This window comes from Lolium perenne, chromosome 3 (genome assembly GCF_019359855.2).
Source record: "Lolium perenne isolate Kyuss_39 chromosome 3, Kyuss_2.0, whole genome shotgun sequence".
Taxonomy (NCBI): domain Eukaryota; kingdom Viridiplantae; phylum Streptophyta; class Magnoliopsida; order Poales; family Poaceae; genus Lolium; species Lolium perenne.
The window spans coordinates 201,937,550-201,944,491 of record NC_067246.2 but is presented as its reverse complement, the minus strand read 5'-3'; positions in this window follow the sequence as shown (position 1 = coordinate 201,944,491).

Here is a 6,942-nt window from a genome sequence, read left to right as displayed (position 1 = left end):
AACACAAACCAAGTACTTTGCCCCAACGAAACAGTGAGGTTGTCAATCTCACCGGCTTGCTGTAACAAAGGATTAGATGTATAGTGTGGATGATGATTGTTTGCAGAAAACAGTAGAACAAGTATTGCAGTAGATTGTATTTCAGTATAGAGAATTGGACCGGGGTCCACAGTTCACTAGAGGTGTCTCTCCCATAAGATAAACAGCATGTTGGGTGAACAAATTACAGTTGGGCAATTGACAAATAGAGAGGGCATGACCATGCACATACATATTATGATGAGTATTGTGAGATTTAATTGGGAATTACGACAAAGTACATAGACCGCTATCCAGCATGCATCTATGCCTAAAAATTCCACCTTCAGGTTATCATCCGAACCCCCTCCAGTATTAAGTTGCTAACAACAGACAATTGCATTAAGTATTGCGCGTAATGTAATCAATAACTACATCCTCGGACATAGCATCAATGTTTTATCCCTAGTGGCAACAACACATCCATAACCTTAGAGGTTTCTCTCACTCCCCCAGATTCACGGAGACATGAACCCACTATCGAGCATAAATACTCCCTCTTGGAGTTACTAGCATCAACTTGGCCAGAGCATCTACTAATAACGGAGAGCATGCAAGATCATAAACAACACATAGACATAAATTGATAATCAACATAACATAGTATTCTCTATTCATCGGATCCCAACAAACGCAACATATAGAATTACAGATAGATGATCTTGATCATGTTCGGCAGCTCACAAGACCCGACAATTAAGCACAATGAGGAGAAGACAACCATCTAGCTACTGCTATGGACCCATAGTCCAGGGGTAGACTACTCACTCATCACTCCGGAGGCGACCATGGCGGCGTAGAGTCCTCCGGGAGATGATTCCCCTCTCCGGCAGGGTGCCGGAGGCGATCTCCTGAATCCCCCGAGATGGGATTGGCGGCGGCGGCGTCTCTGGAAGGTTTTCCGTATCGTGGCTCTCGGTACTGGGGGTTTCGCGACGAAGGCTATTTGTAGGCGGAAGGGTAGGTCAGGGGGCGTCGCGAGGGGCCCAGGAGACAGGTCGGCGCGGCCAAGGGTGGGGCTGCGCCGGCCACCCTCCTGGCCACCTCGTGGCCCCACTTCGTTGACTCTTCGGTCTTCTGGAAGCTTCGTGGCAAAATAGGACCCTGGGCGTTGATTTCGTCCAATTCCGAGAATATTTCCTTACTAGGATTTCTGAAACCAAAAACAGCAGAAAACAACAACTGGCTATTCGGCATCTTGTTAATAGGTTAGTTCCAGAAAATGCACGAATATGACATAAAGTGTGCATAAAACATGTAGATATCATCAATAATGTGGCATGGAACATAAGAAATTATCGATACGTCGGAGACGTATCACAGCTCATGAGATTATTGTATTGAAGTACATAGGGAGAGAGATTAACCACATAGCTACCGGTACAGCCCCTTAGCCTCGATGGAGAACTACTCCCTCCTCATGGGAGACAGCAGCGGTGATTGATGTCTATGGGAGCTTCTATTCTTGTAGACAGTGTTGGGCCTCCAAGAGCAGAGGTTTGTAGAACAGCAGCAAGTTTCCCTTAAGTGGATCACCCAAGGTTTATCGAACTCAGGGAGGAAGAGGTCAAAGATATCCCTCTCATGCAACCACAAAGCAAGAAGTCTCTTGTGTCCCCAACACACCTAATAGGTGCACTAGTTCGGCGAAGAGATAGTGAAATACAGGTGGTATGAATAAGTATGAGCAGTAGTAACGGCGCCAGAAAAGTGCTTTGCTGCCCAAGACTGGCGTGTGGTTGATGGTGGTAATATTGCGGACAGTACAGATGCGATGAGAACAAGAACAAGCAGCAATAGCAGTATTGGAAACAAGGCCTAGGGATCATACTTTCACTAGTGGACACTCTTAACATTGATCACATAACAGAATAAATAAATAGATGCTAGACTCTACACTCTCTTGTTGGATGATGAACACCACTAACTGTGTAGGATTACACGAACCCTCAATGCCGGAGTTAACAAGCTCCACAATATTCGATGTTCATATTTAAATAACCTTAGAGTGCATGACAGATCAACATAACCAAACCAAGTACTAACATAGCATGCACACTGTCACCTTCACGCTACGAAAGGAGGAATAGATCACATCAATACTAGCATAGCAATAATTAACTTCATAATCTACAAGAGATTACAATCATAACCTACGCCAAGTACTACACGATGCACACACTGTCACCATTACACCGTGCAGGAGGAATAGACTACTTTAATAACATCACTAGAGTAGCACACAGATAAATTGTGATACAAAACACATTGTAATCATAAAGGGATATAAATAAGCACTTCACTATGCTATTCATAACAGTGAATAAGTATTCTGTGAAATATAGCCTAAGAGACCCACACGGTGCACACACTGTCACCTTTACACACGTGGGACAAGGAGTCTCCGGAGATCACATAAGTAAAATCCACTTGACTAGCATAATGACATCTAGATTACAAGCATCATCATCATATGAATCTCAATCATGTAAGGCAGCTCATGAGATTATTGTATTGAAGTACATAGGGAGAGAGATGAACCACATAGCTACCGGTACAGCCCTTAGCCTCGATGGAGAACTACTCCCTCCTCATGGGAGACAGCAGCGGTGATGAAGATGGCGGTGGTGTCGATGGAGAAGCCTTCCGGGGGCACTTCCCCGTCCCGGCGGCGTGCCGGAACAGAGACTCTTGTCCCCCAGATCTTGGCTTCGCGATGGCGGCGGCTCTGGATGGTTTCTCGTACCGTGGCTTTTCCGTATCGAAGATTTAGGTCAGGGACCTTTATATAGGCGAAGAGGCGGAGTCGGAGGGGCGACGAGGCGACGACACAACAGGGGGGCGCGGCCAAGGCCTGGGCCGCGCCACCCTGGCGTCTGGGGCCCACAGGGCCCTCCTCTGGTGGCTCTTGGGTGTTCTGGAAGCTTCGTGTGATTCTAAGATGCTGGGCGTTGATTTCGTCCAATTCTAAGAATATTTCCTTACTAGGATTTCTGAAACCAAAAACAGCAGAAAACAGCAACTAGCTCTTCGGCATCTCGTCAATAGGTTAGTTCCGGAAAACGCATAAATATGACATAAAGTATGCATAAAACATGTAGATATCATCAATAATGTGGCATGGAACATAAGAAATTATCGATACGTCAGAGACGTATCAGTGATGAAGATGGCGGTGGAGATGGCAGCGGTGTCGATGGAGAAGCCTTCCGGGGGCACTTCCCCGTCCCGGCAGTGTGCTGGAACAGAGACTCCTGTCCCCCAGATCTTGGCTTCGCGATGGCGGCTGGTCTGGAAGGTTTCTCGTACCGTGGCTTTTCTGTCTCGAAGATTTAGGTCAGGGACCTTTAAATAGGCGAAGAGGCGGAGTCGGAGGGGCGACGAGGCGGTGACACAATAGGGGGGCGCGGCCCACACCCTGGCCACGCCGGCCTGTCATCTGGGGCCCACAGGGCCCTCCTCTGGTGGCTCTCGGGTGTTCTGGAAGCTTCGTGGGATTCTAAGATGCTGGGCGTTGATTTCGTCCAATTCCGAGAATATTTCCTTACTAGGATTTCTGAAACCAAAAACAGCAGAAAACAGGAACTGGCACTTCGGCATCTCGTCAATAGGTTAGTTCCGGAAAACGCATAAAAATGATATAAAGTGTGAACAAAACATGTAAGTATTGTCATAAAACAAGCATGGAACATAAGAAATTATCGATACGTTGGAGACGTATCAGAGCCCCAAAAGCACTCCACAAAGTTTATCAACCAACACGGAGCCGTTGTTAGAGACAACATCCCGATCACCGTCCAGGAATGGAATGAGCCAAAGAAGGCACATCATGGTTTCAGTTTTGTCGACAAGAGAACAAAAAAAGATTGCTGGAGAAAGCTTATGGAACATTTCATTCTACCTCTGGAATTCAACAAACGCGATGAACAGGGTAACGAGATTTCGGGTGGACGTGAGAGGGGGAGGCTAGTCAAAGAGTTCGCTCTTAAGAAGATGGCCGAAGCATTCCGGAACTTCAAGGAAAATTTAGCCCATGACTTTGTCAACGAGAACAAGACTCCGGATTTCAAAGGACAATATGAGAAACTAAAAGATGATTGGCCAGAATTTGTGAGGCAAAAGAAATCGGAGAATTTCATTGAAATATCGAAAAAAATAAGGAAAATGCGGCTAAGAAAGAGTACAATCATATCATGGGGCCAGGAGGATACCGCCTTTCGGAGCCTAAGTGGGAGAAGATGGAGAACGACCTGAGGGCGTGAGGAATCCCTCTAGGTACAGAGGGTTGGGACCCAAGGGCCAAAAGCTGGTGGTACGGGCATGGCGGATCGCTAGACCCGGAGATAGGGGTGTGTGTTCACCGGAAGAAAGCGTTTAAACCCACCCAATCCCTTATTGACGCAATGACCCAAGCTCAAGAGGGGAAGATCAAGTTCAACAGAGAGAACAACGCGTTGACATTTTCCCTCGGGAATCCTGAACACCCATGACGTGTATGAGGAAAAGGCGCCATTCCGTGGAAAGTAGGGTTCTCCCAGGAAAATGACCCGTACGGTTACAGAAGCCGTAAGAGAAAGACGGATCGGGATGCAGATCTTGTGGGGCACTTGGCATCGGAACTCCATCAAGTGAAGCAGATGGTGTATGAACTAGCAAAAGAAAGATCGGCTGCAGGGCCGCATGAAGATCTCGGAAGCCAGCAGCGGAGAAGCAGTGTGGCTTCCACGGAAGCCCCCTGGTGCTAATGCACCCTTGCTGGCCCCGGCTGGTGCTAATGCACCCTTCACCTCGGCTGGTGCTAATGCACCGACGATCGAGATTCGTGCACCGGAGCCTCACTACCCCGTGGATGATGTAAATGAGATGAAAGAATGTGATCTGCATTATCCAGTGGGGAACATATGTTCCACGAAGGTAGCTACCGGCAGCGTTTACCCTATACACCTAGAGCACTCCACCACAACAACCCCGTTCAAGATGGCTATGCCCGTGTCACGGTGGAAGACATAGTCCAAGGGTTTGAGGACCTGGAGATTGACTATGCTACACCCGAAGGGGAGAGAAGACTTGGAGATGTCAAGCGCCAGTTCATTCTATGGAAAAAGAAGTACATAGTGTTTCCAGGCGAGGCGCCAAGGCTAACAAGTCCACCCCCTCCGGTGGTGGTGGTGGTGGTGGCGGTGGTAGTGGTTCACCTACACCTCCTTCACGTCAGCCGATGCCACCCCCCAATCCACAACCTCCGGCGGGTAAGCAGCCGCTGCCCCCCAGTCCTCCTCCGGCGGGGTACGCTGCCCCCAATCCACCTCCGGCGAAGAAGCGAAGCAGGCGGACAACAAGGCAACCTCCTCCTGGACTATTAACCCGAACCCTTATGTACCTAAGACCACGAAGGTACCGGAGCCATCACTGAAGCCTCTCCTCCCAAGGCCTTGGGAACTTAGTGAAGAGCAAACCAACTTGGCCGCAGCTGGTCAGTATGAGAAATGGAAGGCGGATATGAAGGCGAAAAAAGAGCCTGAGCCCAAGCCAGTATTTACTGAGAAGGCAAAGAAGTGGGTAAGTCATTTTTGACGACACCGTCCTAAGCCGAGAAGAATATGCCTGACGACTATGGACGTGAACTTCGTAAGCAAGCAGAAATATTGAAGGAGAAGAAAGCCTTGCCGGAGAAGGAGAAGAAAGCCTTGGAGGAGAAGAAAGAAGAAAGTAAAAAAAAGCGGGAAACAAGTTGCCCAGCTCGGGGAACAGAATAAACAATCGATCCCCCCGCTCATAGTGAAAGCCGCCGGTCCGGATGCTATGACATTGTCCTTCATAGCCGATATGGATAAGGACTTTGAACTAATGGACCCCGTTATCATAGCAGCTGCGGCAGAACAGGGAATGACTGTAACGCGTGCCAAAGAAAAAGCGGCCGAGTTCGGTATGACTCTTCGTGCAGCGTTAGGCCTTGAGGATGCGCCAATGAGTGAGGTAGCATTTACATATGTGCCGAATGGGCCTCTCGTCGAGCCTGCGCAGGAAGATAGTCTACCACCACAAATGGGAAATCTGCTACGTTGGTACAAGGGTTTCATAAAAAATAAGGCCGGCAAATATTTATGCGGAAGTTAGACATGAGCATCACTTCAAACATTACTATGTAACAGTTCATATGAGTGAATTGTTCCAGCTGTTCAATCTGCGCGAGCTCGACAAATCTATCATCAGTTGCTACGTTCTGTAAGTGATTTATTTCTACCTCATCTCGTCCATTGCCTGCACTATATATATTGTACTAGCTATATTGTTGTGTACGCTATTATGCAGAATGAAGATTTGGGAATGCCAAAAAGGAACATCCATGATGTTGGGTTCATTGACCCACATATCATTAATAGATATGTGCTAGAAAGACACCCCTGCGACGTGGAGCAGGACCTGTGGGATTTTCTTACAAAGCAGCAACTCAAAAGTCAAAATCTATTTCCTTACCATTTTGGGTGAGTGTTTCTGTCTTGAGCACATTCTCTTTTGTTTACTCCATGTATGGTATGTCTAATCGATGAGTTATGCATGACTATGCATTTATCGTGTCCGCAGGTTCCACTGGATTCTGCTAATAATTGAATTTCACACCTCCAGAGTTCTTATCATGGACTCTCTGAATATGAATCCAAAGCTTTGGGTCAACATGAGAAATATGCTGCAAAAGTAATTATTTTCAATCATTTACGCTCTATATCGATCGGCCTCTTTCGTTCATTTCCTAATATCAAGTAACTAATAACTCCCTTGTTCATTTAATTTTCTTTGCCCTGTAGGGTTTGAAGACGGTTCTCAGATCAAATGGTCGGTGAATTCCAAAAAGAGCTAGAATTT